This window comes from Mobula birostris, chromosome 10 (assembly GCF_030028105.1).
Source record: "Mobula birostris isolate sMobBir1 chromosome 10, sMobBir1.hap1, whole genome shotgun sequence".
Classification (NCBI taxonomy): Eukaryota; Metazoa; Chordata; class Chondrichthyes; order Myliobatiformes; family Myliobatidae; genus Mobula; species Mobula birostris.
Window position 1 is genome coordinate 103,217,817 of NC_092379.1, and position 21,375 is coordinate 103,239,191.

Below are 21,375 nucleotides of genomic sequence, written 5' to 3' on the forward strand. Positions count from 1 at the left end.
CATTTGGGTATGCTCTTTGAACCTTGTCCCTCCCATTTACTGCTTTACTGCACAACACCATACTTGACCACGTGGTAGAACTTTCATCTTATCTTTTGATCGTGAGATGGCTTAGCTTCATCCATTGCACACCTGTTCATTTTCTGGGCAATAGTGCAACGCTGGCTATGTGTAATGGTCTCTATTGCAGCTTTGTTGAAATGGCATTTCATCAAGTCAGCATGCCCTTCAGCATGCCACTCGAGTTAGAGATGATACTTAGGGCAGAGTTAGGGATACACTGAGCCATAAGGTTACAGTTTACAATGACCTCTGCAGATGGTGCCTGATGGATGCCTAGTTTTGAGTAGCCAGACCTGAGATTATCCCACTTGGCATGTCTGCAGTTCCAGACATCAGCATGGTAACCAGGCAGTTTCCTTACCCGTGTTTGACCAGATGCCATGAGGTTTTCGGAAATATGAAGTCAATATTAAGCATTCCAAGAGTTACTCCCTCTGACTTGTCTACCACATGGTGGGACAAGAAATTCCCTAGGAATGTCTGTAAGTTATACTTTTACGAATATATGCTACACTGTTACTTGACTGGATTGTTAGGCAGCTCTCCCAATTTAATCACCAGTTTGCAAGGTTAACTGGGCTGGGAGCAACTTTGCTGCGTCTGTTGGCACTAGGTGCTCTCCATCCAGTTTAATTCCTCCTGTTTAAATGTTGTGGACTTGCTGCCATTTCAAAGGCTTTTGGAACTTAACCACATGTGGCCCGGGTCAAAAGACTGGGTAATGACGGCATATTTCCTCCCCTTGAAGGATATCAGTATCCTGTCCAATGTCCGTAATGAGGAGAAGCAGAAACTGGAGAGGAACAGGATACTGGTCCTCACCACATTGATGGGACTACTTTGGTTAATAGAGCATTAATTCTAATTCCTCAATCCTGACTTAATCAACGCCCAAATAGTATATGTCAAATTTATGCTCCAGTGAGAAGCTTCATTCATTAGGAGCAAATAAAAGGAATGAGGGGGCCAAGGTGCTGGTCACCACTACAGAATTTTGTCATTTCATAAAATCCACTTTGTGGTAACAGATACATTATGTCCTAAATAATCAAACTCTGCAGCCATTATCAGATGGTTGATCTGTGCGCACATATCGATACAGATTTCTTTCACTCACTCAGGCATCTCGGTTACATACTTGCTTTTACAAAAAGCTGTAGAAATATTTGCAACTTTCCCCATAGGGAATCTGAACAAATAGTTAACTTTTCTACAGTCATCAGCAGTCTACACTGGCTGAAGAGGGAGGGACAACATCTGGTGCATGTAGTTTACTTATTTACATGCTGTGGGCAGGGAAGGCAAATTAAGGAATTTAGGGGATTTTCAGAGGATCTCAATAGCTGGAATTAAACACAAATTGGGAGGGGAATCCTTGCAGGCCTTTCCATACACCAATTCTGCAACTTTTTCCAGTGTGCAGTCCATAATCCCATTAATCCAAAATATAATTCCTTCTTTCTCTATGTTAATAACCTTCCTCACTGATACCAGCTTTCTAAACTTGGTCAGCCTTAATATAGCTCCAACTTATCTCACTGCTTATATTTGCTTACATTTGTTTATGTTTATGAATTAATTTTGAGGTGCCAAGGAAACAGTGTATTAAATGCATTTTTTGCTAGCTGTTACATGAACAGTCCTTTTTAGAAAGTAAAAACACATGCATTCATATGGTAACTTCCACAACTTCATGACATACAAGAGCATTTCACAGGCTCTGTGGTAATCCAGAAATTAGTCAATTTGTACACAATAATTTCCCACAAAGAGCAATGTGCTAATGACAAGGAGAGTTTCGTGTTGAATGATTAATCTGTTGGCCAAAAAAAAACACCAGGAAAAAGGTTGGTGTTGTTCTTTGACTTGTGGTATTTGTTATGCCTAGTTGACACAGGTGGAAGCAGGACCTGTTTCATATTTCATTGAAGTTCTAACCAAGAAATGCACCATGGTGTCAGCTGGCATTTTGTGTTCCAAGTCCCTGAGCAGGGCCCTGAATCTGGAACTTTTTGACCTAGAGACACAAGTGCAACCAGTTGAGACACATATCCACAGAATCATACAGTTCACCAAAACTAAAGAATAACCCTTCCCTCCCACATGCTTCCATTTTTCTATCATCCATGTGCCCATCTAAGAGTCTCTTAAATACCCAAGATTAGTCCTACCTTCAATCTAGTCATCCTCTGGTTCATCACATATGTGCAGAATGCCTTGGGGTTTTCCTTAATCTACCTAGCCAAGGCCTTCTTATGTCTCCTTCTAGCCTCTCCAAAATCCATTCTTAAGCTCCTCCCTTGCAAGTCTCTAGAGCCTTGACTTACCTTTACATCCTAAACATTAAGTATGCTTCCTTCTTTCTCTTTACACTTCTCTTGTCAACCATGGTTTCTACACCCTACCAACCTTTTCTTACCTTATCTGGACAAAACTATCCAGATCCCCACGCAAGTGCTTCCTGAACAACCTCCACATCTCTGTATTTCGGTTGTAAATTACCCCAGTCCCAATTTATGCTCCCAAGTTCCTGCCTAATAGCATAATTAGTCTTCCACCACTTAAATACTTTCCAATACCATCTATTTCTAATCCTGTCCAAGGTTATGCTGAAGGTCAGGAGTTGTGGTCACTGTCTCCGAAATGTTACCCCCACCCGGTCCCTTATGAAAAATCTAAACCCAGGAATATCCAGCAGCCATTCCTGGCCTTGTGACACCCAAGTCTCTGTAATGGCTACAACACTGTAGTTCCACATACTGATCTGTGCTCTAAGGTCATCATTCTTGTTCCTGATACTTCTTGCAGTAAACACAATTCAATCCATCCAACACACTGCATTTATGCCCCATCCATTTTCTATTTACATATTGCACCTATCTGTACACAAACCACCCCATCTGCTAACCTATTAATCCGATTCCCATCCTCTTAACAAATCAATAGCTCTAGCAGACCTGCCCGCAAGTACATTGATACCTCAAGTTCATATGTAACCCATCCCTCTGTAATGGTCATAGCTTCAACAGAAGAGATCCCAAATGATCCACAAATACGAAACCCTGCCTCCTACACCCATTCTTCAACCACAAATTCATCTCCAATATCATCCTATTCTTACCCTCATTGGCATGCACAGAGACAGCAATCCAAAGATTACTAACCTTGAGGTACTGCTTTTTAGCTTGCTTCCTAGCTCCCTATATTCACTCTTTTCCTAACTATGTCACTGGTAGCAATATATACCATTATCATCATAGCTTGTCACACCAGACAGGCAGCTAGCCACTCTCGTGTTGTTTGGTTGACGTTGAGCAGGTCAGTGTCAGCTAAATCAGGTGAGAGTGGGCAGTTGCGCAGAACGTGTTCAATGTTCTGCACCCTTTCACCACACTCACAGAATCCACTGGTTTTTAAACCCCACTTCACCATATTGTTTCCCGTCCTACAAACTCCCACCCTCGCTCTGTTGAGAGTGCACCACTTCCGTCTGTCAAGCAGTGCCCCGACTGGCAACATTTCTGTGGGGTCTTGCACTGTATTGTTTGGTGGGGTTCTGACTTCTGTTTAATGCCAGAGGTCAATCCTGTATGTTTGGGGGGTGGGGGGGGGGGGGGAATATTCTGTGCGGTAGTTCCTCCACTGTAGCAAAGCTGTTTCTCGATTTTAGGCAGTGGGAAATTGGCACATGATGTAGTGGGTGCCGTGGATCCGAGTTCTGTTTACCTTTTTCAAGTTGTGTTGTAGTGTGTCTTCAGATCTCTGGGGGAGCAATTCCTGCAAGTCTGTAAATGATGTTAGCGGGTGTGGGGCGCAGTGTGCCCATGATTATTCAGCAGGCTTCGTTAAGAAATGGGTCTATTTTCTTCGCATGACCTGATCTGCCTCACACAGGTGCACAATTATTCTGCATTTCATAGCAGAGCGCTAGAGTAGTTGATCTAAGTGTGTGAGCATTAGCTCCCCATTTTGTGCCTGCTAATTTTTTCCCCAAGAGAGAATTGCAAAAGCCAACTTTCCCTCGGAGTTTTTGGATGTGGGTGGCAAATGAGAGCATCCTATCCAGTGTCACGCCCAGGTAAATTGGAGTCAGATGGTGTTCGAGCTCCTTCCCACACCAGAAGATCTTGAGTTTCCGAGCTGCTTCTCGATTCCTCGGGTGGAATGCACACACGAGTTTTTTGATGGATTTGGGTTCAGAGACCATTTTTCCTATTTTTATAAAAAGGAAAATGACTTCTGGGATGCTCATCCTTCCCTTAAGAATGCTGTGGACCAAACCTAAGATCTCCCCGACCCTGGCACCTGGGAGGCAACATGCCATCTGGGAGTCTCTCATGTCACAAACTCTCCTCTCTGTTCCCCTAACATCACTGTTCTTCTCTTTAGAGCCATTGGGCTAGACTCAGTACCAGAGCCCTGTGGCTTTTCCCTGGTACGCCATTCCCTATCACCCCCCCCCCCCAATAGTATCCAAAACAATATCATTATTATTTAGGGGAACCGCCACAGGGGTACTTTGCACAGTCTACCTATTCTGTTTCCCTCTCCTGATAGCTACCTGCCTTCTGTACTTAGTTGTGACTGCATCCCTGTCATGCTTGTCTATCAACCTCTCATTCTCCTGAATGATCTGTAGATTATCCAGTTTCAGTTCGTTAATCTGGTTTGTAACGAGCTGCAACCAGATGCACTTCTCACAGGTATAGTCATCAGGAACACAGGAGATCTCCCAGTCTTCCCCATTGTGCAAGGGGAGCACAGCATTACCCTGAGACCCAGTCTCACTGCTCTACCTATGCAATAGATAGATATTTTATTGATCCCAAAGGAAACTACGGTGTCACAGTAATATTACAAGTGCACAGATATACAATTAGAAGAGAAATAAGAAAGAATAAAAAAAAACCTCAAACAGTCTAACAGGAGGTGGTCATCACTTCCCCGGCTACAGGTTGACTCATTATAGAGCCTGATGGCCAAGGGCAAGTATGACCTCATACAGCACTCCGTGGAGCAGCACAGCTGTCTTAGTCTAAACGTTCTCTTCTGCTCAAACAAGGTGGCATGCAGAGGGTGAGAAACACTGTTCTCAATTAGCAGGATTTTCTGTAGAGTCCTTTGTTCTACCCACAGCCTGTGTCCAATTTGACTACTATAACAGAGCTAGACTTTCTAATCAGTTTATTGAGCCTGTTGGCATCACCCATATTGACGCCACTGTTCCAGCACATCGCCGTTTAGAAGACTATACTGGCGATAACAGACAGGCAGAACATGTGAAAGAGAGGTCTGCATACTCCAAAGGACCTCAGGAAGTAGAGGTGACTCTGGCCCTTCTTATACACAGCCTCTGTGTTGGTGCTCCACTCAAGTCTGTCATCCAGGTGCACCCGCAGGTACTTGTAGGTCCTCACCACATCCATGTCCTCATCAGCAATAGTAACAGGGAGCAGTGCAGGCTTAGTCTTCTTAAAGTCCATCACCATCCCCTTTGTCATCCTAATGTTGAGATGCAGATGATTCAGGTTGCACCATCTGACAAAGTTTTCCACCAGGGCCCTGTATTCATCCTCCATTTATACACCCAACTATTGCTGAGGCATCAGAGAATTTTTGCAGATGACATGCTCAGTGTTGTATCTAAAGTCTGAGGTATACAGGGTAAACAGGAAGGGAGCCACTACAGTCCCCTGTGGAGCCCCGTTGCTACTTTTCGCCACGTCTAACACTCAGCTCTGAAGCTGCACAAACTGTGGTCTGCCAGTTAGGTAGGCCAGTATCCAGTGGAAGTGCCAACCTGCATTGAATGGAGCTTTTCTCCCAGCAATGAGGGCTGTATGGTATTGAGGCACTTAAGAAATCAAAAAACATGATCTTCACAATGCTGCCCTACAATAATAAAGAAGGAGAAACTTGGCAGAAACCTCAGTCTAGCCTCTGCCCTCTATCCAAAGCCTTGGTTCTCCACTCTAACCCTGTAGCTTGGAACTTCACTAACCTTTGAGTGAAGATATTACTCTTCATCCTAGTCTTGGTTGGCCTATCTCTTATTTTAAGCCCATTGCCCTATTTTAAGGCCTCCTGGTTCAAGACACCCTAACCAAGAGAAACAACTTCACTGCAACTATCCTGTTAAACAATAAAAGAATTTCTGTATGCTTCAGTGAGATCATCTCTCATTATTAATCTGATTCACTTTTCCCTCATACAATACACTTGTCACCCTGGGATACAACAGCAAATAAACCATTTTGGGTCAAGACCTTCATCATCCAGACAGAGGACCTCCACCCAAAATGTCAGCTGTCCATTTCCCTCCACATTTTTACCTGATCTCCAGAAGTTTGTTTATTTTGCTCCAGATTCTAGCATCTACAGGCTCTTATCACCATAGCAATTTAATCTGAACTTTCAATACATTAGCTCTATGTTAAGTATATCTTCTGAGACAGTCAGACAATATTCCAGATGCAATCTGACCACAGCCCTGCTTACGAGTTTATTTTTGCTCTAATTAACGCCAAAATACAAATCATCATCTGAAACTTTTGCGGTACCTGTTTATTAACTTTGTGACTGGTGTGTAAAGGCATGAAGACCCAACAAAACAAAAAAAAAAGTTTCCTAGATGATAAACATCTGTGGCCAGACAAGGCTTCATAATATTAACTGCTCCCTCCAAAACAACGTTTCCATCTCTAGGCATACCAATCATCAACTTTCTGGATGCAAAACATAGCAGCAATGTATGACAATATTCAAGACATCGCAATGAACATGTTAAAATATTCACCAACCGAATCCTTGTTGTATCCTCAATCTGTAACTAGCAGGAAGAATGTATATGGGATATTTCATAATCGCTCAACATCCCCGAGTTCTACTGCCAACAAAGCATTTTGGAAAGAGATGCAGCCAAGTGTCAAAGGCAGTTTCCACAGAATGAAGTCCCAATGGAAAATTTAATGAATCATCACTGGGTCAAATCAGATTGGAGCCAATATGGACCATGCGGTCATCCCCTGTAAAAGCCTTGTAATCTTTTGCAGATCCACAGCTTCCAAATGCTGAGACCTTGCTGCCACAGTTGTTCTGTGAAACATAGATGACTGTGAATGGGAAACAGACCTCAGGCTGTGCAGCCAAAGGCCAGGCCCTGGCCATTAACTGTTTCCCAATATCTGTAAAAAAGTGTTCTTAAAAATAATAAATTCATTTAAAAACTCATTAAATGACTGATAATTAAAAATGCACAGAATTAAGATTAGTAACTCCAATCAAATACAGGAAACCCCCACTTTACAGGATGGGGGGGGAGTGAAGGGGTGTTGCTCTTCTAGAAAACAGGCCATATCACAATTTCCCATAATACAAAGCCAGGTTATCTGCACTGTCGTCCAACAAATTCCCTGAAAACCCATCTTGTTTGGTTCCGTTTGTCAAATTTTTCAACGGTTGTTTGTGAATTCTGTAAGAGTGGACTTTCATGATCCACTTGGCTGTAACACAGAGTCCCTTTACCTGGAGCATCAATAGATGTGCCGTTGCTGAAAACATATCTGAATCCCGAGCTCCATAACTTGTGGAACTCAACAGAAAATACAGAGTGACAGGACACATTTGATGTTCAACACATTCATGATTACTGTGTAGCTGCGCACAGGCCTGGAATTTCAGAATGCGTTGACATACACACTGCAAGTGACCAGCAGTTCATGTTGGGTTCATCTGCTAGTCATCAGCAGCCTGTCAGTGTCTTCATCAATGTTAGCTGACAGAGAAATATTGGCTTGGACATTGTTCTTCTCAGAGTACTTTGAGATATGTCCATATCCAAAATATGCAATGATTCCTCAGTATTATATTGAAGAATATTACAATTCAAACCCTTGTAATTCTGTAAGCTATTGGCAAGAACCTCAAACAGCATGAGAAATAAAGTAATATACCACGTTGAAATCAAGAACATTATAATGCAGCAGGGATTACAATTAACAACTTTAGGAAACAGCATGATTTATAACAGAGATCACAGTAAAGCATAGCTTGATAAATAACGGAATTTACTACAGTGATCATTAGACCTTGAGGCCACATAATAGGAGATCATAAAACAATGCAAAGAGATAATCAAACTCCTCTGCTATCAGATTCTTCCATCTCCAGCTCTTTACCTTTCCCACCCACCTGGCTTCACCTTCTAGCAATCTTTCTACCACCACCACACCCCCACCTTTTTATTCTGGCATTTTCCCCCTTCCTTTCCAGTCCTGAAGAAGGATTTCAGCCCATAACATTGACTGTCGGTTCGTTTCCATGGATGCTTCCTGACCTGCTGAGCTCCTCCAGGTTTTGGGTATGCTGCTTTGGATTTCCAGCATCTGCAGAATTTGTTATGTAAACAATGCAGGTGTCTTATTACAAGATTGATCTTTAAAAAAAAAGATCCTTATGAAAGGAAGTCTTATATTTAAATTCTGAATTTTAAAAGCTAATTTATTTTCAAAAGTCTTTTCAAAAATTACATTATAAAAACCTTCAGTGCAGGAAATGGCCACTTGTCCTGTCACGTTTACACAGGTTCTTCAAAAGTGTCAATTTAATGTGTACCCATGCTCTTTTATTAAAATAAAACCCTGTAAATTATTCAGCCACATTTCCCATTGCCGTTTGGAAGTCTTTAAGGAATCTTCCTGTCAAGTAGCTTTAAGATAATCTGTTCCGGATCTTGACCACCCTTTACATGAATAACTTTTTCTCTATTTTCCCCAAGTTATTTTGCCAATTACTTTGTCATCAACCCATTTGTCAGAGGAAATAGATTTCTCAGTGCTGTCCATACCCAATCTGTCTACACAAATTAAGTGCCTTATTCTTGTCATCATCCTGGTGAGCTATTCTGTCTTCCCCAAGGCCAACACCCTTTCACAAATGTGTCCAGAATTGTAAGCAGTGTTGAGGATTAGCCAATGATATCTAGAGACAAGGAATAACTTGAATATTTTTGCATTTAAAGCCCCAAGATACACAGCCAAGTATTTTAGATATCTTTCTTATTCAATATATCTGCTAGCCCTGTCACCTTCAAAACATTTGACAATATGTAACTTAGATCTATTTTTATCCTACTGCCCAGTACCAGCATTTAGATGTTTCCAACTTTGTGTTCTCTCCCCCACCCCCAATGTCCACATCTCAGACTATTCTGATTCAAATTTGTGGTGTAAAAAAAAAGATAACAACTGGGAGCTTAAAATTCAAGGGTACACATCATATCAAAAGGACAGGTAGGTGGGCAGAGTGGATTTTAGGTTAAAAACAAGAAATAAAATCCTTAGAAAGAGACACAGAATCAGAATATGTAGAATCCTTGTGGGCAGAGATGAGAAACTACAAGGGAAAAAAGATGTGAGTTATATACTGTACATGCCTCCAAACAGTAGCCAGAAAGTGGGGTACAAATTACAACAGGAATTGTAAAATTATAAAAAGGTTAATGTTATTATGGCCGGGGGGGGGGGGGGGGGGAGAGATTTCAATGTGCAGGTAAACTGGGAAAAACAGGTTAATTCTGAATCCTAAAAGAAGGAATTTATAAAATGCCTATGATATTAATTTTAAAGCAGCTTGTGGCCAAACCCACTTAGGAAAAGGGAATTCAGGACTGGGTACTGTACGATGAACCAGATAGGTAGCTTAAGGTAAAGGAACCCTTAGGAGACAGTGATCATAATATGATAGAATTCACCCTGCAGTTTAAGAGAGAGAAGCTAAAATCAAATGTATCAGTATTACGGCTGAGTAAAGGTAACCACAGAGGTATGGGAGAGGAGCTGGCCAAAATTGATTGGAAGGAGACACTAGCAGGGATGACAGCACAGTAGCAATGGCTGGAGTATCTGGAAGTAATTCAGAAGATGCAGAACCAGATCATCCTAACAATGACACTTTCTAAAGGGAGGCTGAGGTGACCATCGCCGGCAAGGGAAGTCAAGGACAGCATAAAAGCAAAAGAGAATGAATACAATATAACAAAAATCAGTGAGAAGCTTGAGCATTGTGAAGCTTCTAAAAACTGACAAAAGACAAATAAAAAAGCAATAAGGTGAGAAAACATGAACTTGAAGGTAAACTAGCCAATAATACAAGAGAGCATACCAAATGTTTATTTCAGATATAAAAATAAAAGGGAGGCAAGAGTGGATAACAGATCACTGTAAAGTGACACAGGAGAGGAGGCAATGCGGAGCAAAGAAATAGCTGAAATGAATAAGTATTTTGTGTCAGCCAACACTGAAAGACACTAATAGTATTGCAGAAATTCAGGACTGTAGGGGGCAAAAGTGATTGTAGTACTTATTGATAAAGTTCAAAGATAGGTAAGCTATATGCACCAGATGGACTGTATCTCAAGTAGTAGCTGAAGAGATTGTGGAAGCATTAGTAGCAATCTTGCAAGAATTACTAGATCCTAGGATAGTTCTGGTCCAATGCAATATCATAAATGGCATTCCACTCTTCAAGAAAGGATGGAGGCAAAAGACAGCAAATTATAGGCCAGTTAGCCTGACTTCAGATAGTCAAGTGTATAACTGCTCCTCAACATCCTGAACACAACTGCCCTAAGTGTGCTAAGCCCATTACTGTACACTCTACTCACAGCTGACTACACCAAACACCCCAGCAATCACATTGTCAATGACACGACAGTGCTGGGGTTCATCACCAACAATGATGAGACGGCCTACATAGGGGAGGTGGAAGAGCACAAGGCATCCATGGTTGATGAGTGAAGTCAAAGGCAGTATAACAGCAAGAGAGGGCACACAATATAGTGAAAAATCAGTGAGAAGCTAGAAGATTAAGAAGCTTTTAATAATCAACAGAGGGCTACTAAGTAAGCCATAGAGAGAAAAGATATAATATGGTAAACTAGCCAGTAATACAAAAGAGAATACCACAGGTTTTTCAGATATATAAAAAGAGAGGTGAGAGTGGATATCAGACAGCTGGACAATGACACTGGAGAGGTAGTAATAGGGGATGAACTTAATTTTTTGCACCAGTCTAAACTGTGGAAGACACTGGTGATATGCCAGAAATTTGAATATCAGGGGGCAGAAGGTGTGTGCATTTGCTATTACTAAGGAGAAGGTGCTTAGGAAGCAGAAAGGTTTGAAGATAGCTAAGTCACCTGCACCAGATGGACTACACACCAGGGTTCTGAACGAGGTCGCTGAAGAGATTGTGAAGGTACTAGTAGTAACTGTGATAGATTTTGGAAAGGTTCCAGAGGACTGGAAATTTGCAAATGTCACACCACTCCTTGAGAGGGAGACAAATAACAGGATGTCATAGGCCAGATGCTGGCGTCCATTACTAAGGATGAATTTTCGGGGTACTTGAGCACATGATAAAATAGTCTGAATACAACATGGTTTCCTTAAGGGGGAATCTTGCTTAACAAATCTGTTTGAATTCTTTGAGGAAATAACAGGTAGGATAGACAAAGGAGAGTCAGTGGGTGTTGTTTATTTGGATTTTCAGCAGGCCTTGGACAAAGTGCCACACATGAGGCTGCTAAACAGATGAAAGCCCGTGGTAAAAATCACAGGAAAGATGCTGGCACGGGCAGAGGCAAAGAGTGGGAATAAACTTGGGCCTTTTCTGACTGGCCACTGGTGACCAGTGGTATTCCACAGGGGTTGGTCCACTATTTATGTTATATGCTAATGATCTGGATGATGGAATTGATGTCTTTGTGGCCATGTTTGCAAATGGTATGCAGATCGGTGGATGGGCAGAGTGTGTTGAGGAAGCAAGGGGTCTGCAGAAGGCCTCAGATAGATTAGGAGAAGGGGCAAAAAAGTGGCAAATCAAATACAGTGCAGGGAAATATACAGCAGAAAGAATAAAAGCATTGACTATTTTCTAAAAACGGGAAGAAAATTCAAAAGTCCAAGTTCACCATTCCCTAAAGGTTAACACACAGGTTGAGTCAGTATTAAGGAAGGCAAATGTAATGTTGACATTCATTTTGAGAGGACTAGAACATAAAAGCAAGGATGTAATGTGAGGCTTTGTAAGGCATTGGTCAGACCACATTTGGAGTACTGAGACCAGTTTGAGGCCCCTTTAAGGATGTGCTAGCACTAGAGAGTGCCCAGAGGAGGGTTACGCAAATGATCCCAGGAATGAAAGGGTTAATGTATGAGATGCATTTAATGGGTCTGGGCCTATACTCTCTGGAGTTCAGCAGAACTGGGGCGGGGGGGGGGGGGGAAGAGAGAGAGAGAATCTCTTAGGTAAGAGTTAAAATGGAGAGGACATTTCCAGTAGTGGGAGAGTCTAAGACCAAAGGGCATACACTCACAAACAAAGGATATCCTTTTAGAACAGAGATGAGGATGAATTTCTTTAGACAGTGGGTGGTGAATTGGTGAAATTCATTGTCACAGATGGTTGTGGAAGCCAAGCCATTTGGTACATTAAGGAAAGGTTGATAGGTTTTTGATTAGTAAAGGCATGAAAGGTTATGGATAAGCGAGAAGAATGGGGTTGAGGGGAAAGTAAATCAGCCATGATTGAATGGAGGAGCAGACCTGATGAGTCGAATGGCTGAATTCTGCTGCTATGTCTTACTGTCTTAAATTACAACTGTCTTGTAGCCTTCCATTTCACCAATCTCCCTTGGAAATCTGTCAATATCTTTACCACTTTCTAGTGTATGTCACATTTTGAGTCATCCACAGTAACCTAATCCATACTCTCAACATTCAGGTAGAAGAGATTTGTACATATTGGTTTAAATACTGCCAAGGAAAACAGTGCACTCTTCTCTCTGGTCAGAGAAAAATCCAGTTACCTCTTCCTCTCCAGGGGTTCCCAATCCTTTTTATGCCATGGACCAATACCATTAAGCAAGGAGTCCATGAACCCCAAGTTGGGGACCCCTGCTCTTAACACCATAGTCAATTCCAAACTGAAATTACCACTGCCAAGTAACATGGAGGTTTACCGCAAATCTGCCTAGAAATATTTCCTTTGTCTTAAGTGTTCAATGGCACAATTACAACACATCATTCTTCACTTTTGAAACTCAATTCCATTGAAGTCCATAGAATGATTTCTGGAAGCAGGGAACATCTTGGAGCAGCCTCTCTGCCAGGCATTTAATGCCTGCAACCACTGGCACATCTGCCCCTCTGAATACATCTCTACTACACTACCTTCACTAGTACTTTCCACTGCATCAATGATCTTAATTAGGTCTGCTGGCATAATTTTCCATGGTTACTCTCCCATTTTTATCCAGATTTCCCTCTGAGAATACTTTGTTTTTCACTACTTTTCCCATCTCCAACATTAAACTGACACCCTGTCATTACGTGGGCTCATCCTTTTAATGAAAACATCTATTTATCAGTCCTCGGTTATCACTTCCCTACACAAGGATGACCGAAGGATTGCTCTGTAGCCATCTTCGATACAACCTTTACTAGGGGACTGATTTGAAAGATAGCTGATAGATTTGGCATTGAAGTTGTTTCTCCCCAAAGAATGATGATAATAAATGCCTTTTAAGACCGTATCAGCAAAAGTAACAGCTGCCTCATTAACTAGGTGCTGTTCTACTGTAGATCATCTCCTGCAGCTGTAAACAGAGCAAAATTAAAATAGGAGTATTCAGTTAGTGTAAAATGGAAAGCTGTTGGGTAAACCTTAGGAAGATTAAACTTTACACTACGTAATAATTACTTGTCCTTAGTATACAGGTGTAGTGGCAGTAAAACTGGCACTGAAATCAGTGACGGCGTCGTGAAGCTGCAGAGAAATCCAGAAGCTATTGCCAAAGTTCCCCTGCTCCTCTGCTTAGTGTTTGGTTTTGCAACCTTCCCCACCATAATCAATGAACCGATGACATATTTTCACTGCAAAACTACCCTTGAAAATTCATTAGGCCCCACCTCCCCCTCGTACCCCATCTGTTACTTATTTTTATGCACACATTCTTTCTCTCACTCTCCTTTTTCTCCCTCTGTCCCTCTGAATATACCTCTTGCCCATCCTCTGGGTCCCCCCCCCTTGTCTTTCTTCCCAGACCTCCTGTCCCATGATCCTCTCGTATCCCCTTTTGCCAATCACCTGTCCAGCTCTTGGCTCCATCCCTCCCCCTCCTGTCTTCTCCTATCATTTTGGATCTCCCCCTCCAACTTTCAAATCCCTTACTCACTCTTCCTTCAGTTAGTCCTGACGAAGGGTCTCGGCCTGAAACGTCGACTGCACCTCTTCCTGCAGATGCTGCCTGGCCTGCTGCGTTCACCAGCAACTTTGATGTGTGTTGCTTGAAAATTCATCTTTGTGCATGTGAATCCTTGAAGATTAATCATTATCACGCCTCAACAGATCCAATTTTCCATGGATACATTTTCATTCAGCTAACTAAAATATACATAGATTGTTTTTAAATTAAAGTATTCTGATTTCTGTTTTAATCCATAAGACAAAGGAGAAGTCGGCCATTCAGCCCATCGAGTCTGCTCCACCATTTTATCATGAGCTGATCCATTCTCCCATTTAGTCCCACACCCCCGCCTTCTCACCATAACCTTTGATGCCCTGGCTACTCAGATACCTATCAATCTCTGCCTTAAATACACCCAATGACTTGGCCTCCACTGCCACCCATGGCAACAAATTCCATAGATTCATCACCCTCTGGCTAAAAAAAATTTATTCACATCTCTGTTCTGAAAGGGTGTCCTTCAATCCTTGTCATGCCCTCTCGTACTAGACTCCCTCCATCATGGGAAACAACTTTGCCACATCCACTCTGTCCATCTGTCCACGCCTTTCTACATTCGAAATGTTTCTATGAGGTCCCCCCCTCATTCTTCTAAACTCCAAGGAATACAGTCCAAGAGCAGACAAACGTTCCTCATATGTTAACCCTCTCATTCCCGGAATCATTCTGGTGAATCTTCTCTGTACCCTCTCCAGCGTCAGCACATCCTTTCTTAAATAAGCCCAAAACCGCCCACAGTACTCCAAGTGAGGTCTCACCAGCGCCTTATAGAGCCTCAACATCACATCCCTGCTCCTATACTCTATTCCTCTAGAAATGAATGCCAACATTGCATTCGCCTTCTTCACCTCTGACTCAACCTGGAGATTAACCTTAAGGGTATCCTGTACGAGGACTCCCAAGTCCCGTTGTATCTCAGAACGTTGAATTCTTTCCCCATTTAAATAATAGTCTGCCCATTTATTTTTTCTGCCAAAGTGCATAACCATACACTTTCCAACATTGTATTTCATTTGCCACTTCTTCGCCCATTCTTCCAATCTATCCAAGTCTCTCTGCAGATTCTGTTTCCTCAGCACTACCAGCCCCTCCGTCTATCTTTGTATCATCAGCTAACTTAGCCACAAAGTCATCTATTCCATAATCCAAATCGTTGATGTACAACAATTTCATAGTTCATCTTTTCTCTCTTAATGACCTTCTTGGTTCCCTTTTGTAAGCTTTTAAGAACTTCCCAATCCTCTGTCTTCCCACTAAATTTTGCTTCCTTGTACGCCCTCTCCTTTGCTTTAACTTTGGCTTTGACTTCTCTTGTCAGACATGGTTGCATCCTTTTTCCATTCGAAAATTTCTTCTTTTTTGGAATATACCTGTCTTGCACCTTCCTCACTTCTCGCATAAACTCCAGCCACTGCTGCTCTGCTGCCCTTCCCGCCAGTGTCCCTTTCCAGTCAACTTTGGCCAGTTCCTCTCTCATGCCACTATAACTTCCTTTACTCCACTGAAATACCGACACATCAGATTTCGGCTTCTCTTTTTCAAATTTCACAGTGAACTCAATCATGTTATGATCACTGCCTCCTAAAGGTTCCTTCACCTCAATCTCTCTAATCACCTCCGGTTTATTACACAATACCGAATCCAGTACAGCCGATCCCCTAGTGGGTTCAACAACAAGCTGTTCTAAAAAGCCATCTTGCAGACATTCTACAAATTCTCTCTTGAGATCCAGTGCTGACCTGATTTTCCCAATCCACTCACATGTTAAAAACCCCCACAATTATCATAATACTGCCCTTCTGATAAGCCTTTTCTATTTCCTGTTGTAATTTGTAGTCCACATTCCTGCAGCTGTTTGGAGGCCTGTATATAACTGCCATCAGGTCCTTTTACCCCTGCGATTTCTTAGCTCAACCCATAAAGATTCTGCACCTTCCGATCCTATATCACCTCTTCCTAATGATTTAATATCATTTCTTACCAACAAAGCCACGCCACCCCCTCTGCCTACCTTCCTATCCTTCCGATACACCGTGTATCCTTGGATGTTCAGCTCCCAGAGACATGTATCCTTTAGCCACGTCTCAGTGATGGCCACAATATCATACCTGCCAATCTGTAGCTGTACGACGAGATCATCCACTTTATTCCTTATGCTGCCTGCATTTAAGTATAACATCTTAAGACCAGTATTTGGTACTTTTCACTTTGATTTCACTGCAACTCATCCCAATGGCTACAAATTTGCCCCATCACCTGCCTGTCTTTCCTGACATCTTTACAGCTCACTATCTTAGATTTATTTCTGTTTTCCCCTTCCTCCGCTCTATCATTCCGGTTCCCATCCCATGGGAGGGTCTCAGACATTCTTTCACTTTTCTATTAAAATTACAAAAATTGAATGGTATAACCTGCATATTATTTCCAGGCTATTGAAATGGTGCTAAACTAGCTTGACAACATCACTGATGATGGACTCCAATGATGCCCTTGATCTGCTTCTTGACAATAACATGTCAAAAGATCAAGTCCATGTGTGAGACGAATGGGGCTTTTTGAACAGCTTTCTTTAGGATTTGCAAATTCTGGTATAATTCTCCCCAAGTAAGATAACTCACTGACAAAGGCAGGGATAACACTGCATTGCATCTAGAGCTGAATTTAGGAGAGTCCAGTTACAAAGACTACTATGCATGTTTGCTTACTAGGGCATAAAACAAATTGATTGCCCGACTTGATTTTACTAAGAATTTTCATCCTTCATCTTAAAACAATATTCCAAAGACACAAAAATATCTCGTTGCACAACAGCACTCCCTCCTTTGTGAAATAAATTTGAAGTTTTCATTGAAAATAAAAACATCCTGTTTAGTTCATAAAGAAAAGAGCTCTGTTGTATGGAGTTGCTGATGAAAGGCCTTGGTCCAAAAAGTCCATTGTTCAGTTCCCTTCTCAGAATCTGCCTCACCTGCTGAGCTCATCAAGCACTTTGAGAGAGCCACTGTATAAACGCACCATCCCAAGTACAGTCTTAAATGTAGCCACTTCCAGAAGTGTTATCATAACCAAGATCATACAATGTGCCAGAGCTTGACAGTCCTACAGTACAGCATTTTATAACAAATTACCCATCAACTTTCCTCATCACCTTCTAGCTTGAACTCCTTCCCTTCCCTCTACCTTCTTCCAGCCCTCAAGAAAGGACTTAGCCCCAAATTTGCAGAATCTCCTGTTTGTAACAAACCGTGTGCCTTAACTCTCAGTCTCTGCTGCAGAACTAAAGCTAAAATAACAGTGCAGCTGGATAAATGACAGCTTCAATAACTGTGGACAAGAGTGATAAATCTCATATCGAACATTCACTGAACTATAATCACAGTATTAACAATCACGACTGATAACATTAATACTAAGAGAATGGCAGTAAACAAATTCGCAGCCAATGATCTACCTCTTCAATGATTAGAAACAGAATAGAGGACATCTCCAGATACTGACTAAACAGCTGCGTATTTCCAGCATTTTCCAGTTTGATTTTATTTTTAAACTTCTCCAGTATTTTTACCGTGCACTACCTCTTCAGTGACCCCCCCCCCACACACACACACCACATAACCTCCGTTTTCCATCCCTCGCTTGCACACGTGTTTAGTTAGTTTCCTTTCTTTTGGTTGCGGTCGTGATTTCGTTTTTGTTTGCATCTGAGCGCAAGGCAGAACGCTCAGGTAATTCTCCCAATCCTCAGGTAAACTGCGGACAGTTAGCGTTCTGGAAACTCAGCAGAACCCCGAAAGGACTAGCTCTCTCTCTCTCTCGGCACTTACAACAGACTGGCATCCAGTATCTGCCCCAAAACCGTGCCAACAAACCTATCCAGAACTGCCTGGAAGAGTTCATTCGAAATCGCATGAAGTTGCAGTAAAATGTGAGGCACGAACAGAGTCAAACAGTACGGTATATTAAGTTTCAAATCTGGAGTCTTTGTAGCGATTTTGGTTAATGACACATCTTTAATGCTTTCAGGGCTACACCGAGCTTTCCGCACCGCCGAAACCTCCTTAGCACATCTCGTGGTCAATCCCTTTCAGGAGGTAAATCCCTAAAACAAAGGCCCCAGCAGCTGCTGCAGAATTAAACATTTCTAAAAAGGATCCTCAGCCTCCGTATCACACCTCCCCCACAGGATCAGTGAGAAAATACCCACCTCTTCAAGTGTCAGCTGTGGTTACTGGGGAACTGTCTGCAAGTTTGAATTGCACTGGTACAGCAGCATGGGATGATGAAGAGACTCCCACATCCACGCACACATCAGCCCAGATTGGGCTCCCACTTTCTGCGATCACTTCCTCTTCCCTCCCCCTCCAGGCCGCCAGCGGCTGGAATTTGAGCTGCTCAGGGAAGGATAAAAGCTGGCTGTTCGCGACTTTGTACTGGCTCGGCTTTGACCTGCCCTCTATAAGCTTGCAGTGACGCAAACACCGCTCAGAGATTTCGTCCGATGCAGACAAAGTCCAGTTGAAGGTTGTGCAACCCCCCCGCTTGGAGGCAGGGGCGCAGCCGAATCACCGGCGTCCACACCAGGGTAATCCCTGTGCAAGTAAAGCAGTTCCACAAAGTGGTGATAGATGGCCGAAACTCTTCCCAGAGTACAGGTTAGGTGAACAAGGCGAGGCCACACAAATCAATCATTAACTTTCTTGCTCGGCGGGGTTCAAACTGGTTTATGAAAATCAAAGAGTAAAACACAACCTGACTCGACACAGCCAGCCAATAGGATCTGTGCCATGTGATTTATTAGCATAAAGAGCCCCTCCCATATCAGCAAGCCGCCTATTACTAACAATTCGTAGCGGAGCATTGATTTTTGCTTTTAAAATATTCCGTAGTTCCTTTTAACAACCGCAACTCTACTTATGTACCTCACAGAGCCCTGTGGGTTTACAGATAAAATACAAGCACATAAGAATATGGGAATTAAGAGCAAGCGCCGGCCACCTGGCCCTTCCACTCTCTTCTGCTAATCATCAGGATCAAGGCTAATCTTCTACCTCACCTGGGAAAATAAAAAAAAATGGAGGATGCTTGAAATCTAAAATTTAAAAAAAGTAGATTCTGGAAATTCTCAGCAAGCCAAGCAGAATCTGAACGAATGTTTCAGGCCGATAACTTTATAAACACCGTTTTATGCACCAAAGTAAATTGTATTCGTGTTGATATTGGTTTATTATTGTCACATGTACTGAGATACAGTGAAAAGCTTGTCTTGCATTCTTTTTATACAGATCAAATCATTCCAAATTCATTGTATTAGAATAAGGGTAAAACAATAATACAGAATAAATTGTAAGAACTACAAAAGAATGTAGTAGAGGTAAACAATAAAGTACAAGATCTTAAAGATAGTGAGGCCAACTGTCCAACTAGTCCATTTTTCAAGAGGTCTGTCCAAGAGTCTGATAACAATGGGATAGAAGCTGTCCTTGTGCCTGGTGATATGTGCTTTCAAATTTTTTATATCTTCTGCCTGATGCGAGAGAAAATGTCTGGGGTGGGTGTGGTCTTTGATTATGTTGGCTGCTTTACTGAGGTTGCGAGAAGTATAGACAGACTCCACAGAGAGGAGGCTGCTTCCTGTGATTTGTCGAGCTGTGTCATTATGCATCCAGACAGATTGCTTTCTGTGGTGCATCAATAAAAATTGGTAAGAGACTATGGGGTCATGCCAAATCCTTTTATACTCCAGAAGAAGTGGAGGCGTTGGTGAGCTTCCTTAGCTGTGACATCAACTTGGTTGGACTAGGAACAAGCTATTAGTGATGTTCACACCTAGGAACTCAAAGGTCTCAACCTTGTTGATCCTTTCCAGCAATGTGTTATTATTCTACCTCAGCTCTATTTTTCTGGACTTTCCATATACTCCTTTATTCCCTTTCAAAGTTTCAATGAGTCCTTCTCTCATTCTTCTAAAAGCCTTGTCAATCTTTCTTGAGATAGCATACTTGCCATCTCAAGGACTAGTCTTCACAGAACTCCCTCTATGGTGAGTAGAACCTTCTTTAGATAGCAAAACAGCACTCAGTACTTATCAGTACTTAAGGAGCAAAGTGTTGTACAGTGCAGTGATATCTTCATTCTTGTAACCTAGTCATCGTGCCCTCCCACAATAAGAGTCTTCCCAACTGTCTGCTGCAACCATATATTTGCTTTCAGTAGGATATTTTCTTAGAAGGATGTTTAGTTCCCTTTGAAATTTGATTTTCTCAAAACACCATTTAAAAAAAAATTTGCCCTGTTACCCACCAGCTTTCCCCATCTGGTCCCAGTTTCATAAACACAAGAGATCTGCAGATGCTGTAAATCGTGAGCAACACATACAAAATCCTGGAGGAGCACAGCACGTTGGGCAGCATCGGATCCTGATGAAGGGTCTCCGTCCAAAACGTCGACTGTTTAGTTCCCTCTGTAGATGCTGCCTAACCTGCTGAGTTCCTCCATAATTTTGTGTGTGTGTTGGTTCTGACTTCATCTGCACTTCACCTTTCCCCTGTGTGATCATTCGTTACTTACCAGATTTCAGGACTTCGTGATCCTGTTTATCACCCTATAAAGCTCCCTCCACCTTCACCTTACCCAACTCCCTCCTGATTCCAGCTTCCTCCTTTCTACCGTCTGCTTCCTTCAGGTCTCCTCCCACCATGACCTGGCTTGATATGCCCACCACTCTTCAACACCTACCCACCAACCTCTGGTCTTTCTCACCACTATTTCACTATTTCTACCAGCTGTCTCAATCCTGATGCAGGGTTTTGACCTAAAACATGGACAAATTCCTTTCCCCCAGAAGATACTGTTTGACCCATTAAGTTCCTCCAGCAGATTGCATGTTATTCACCCAGGTAGATAGTCTCCCCTTTTTCAACATTATATTCTATGTACCATATCTTCAATCATTCTGAGCATGCCGAGAAGCCCATTTACATACTTGTTCCTGCTCACTATCAAAT

The 21,375-nt window shown here is 42.3% G+C and overlaps 1 protein-coding gene across 4 annotated transcripts in view; it reads right to left on the minus strand.

The window, feature by feature from the left end:
* dlg3 (discs, large homolog 3 (Drosophila)) overlaps positions 1–21,375 on the minus strand; it is a 404,968-nt gene that overhangs the window by 60,758 nt on the left and 322,835 nt on the right. The window contains exon 1 of one of the 4 annotated variants that reach the window (XM_072270745.1): positions 18,576–19,015. The exons of the other annotated variants lie outside the window; for them this stretch is intronic. The gene's annotated coding sequence lies outside the window, so the exon portion shown is untranslated. Of the gene's footprint in view, positions 1–18,575; positions 19,016–21,375 lie in introns of those variants that run through there. 4 annotated transcript variants of the gene reach the window in all.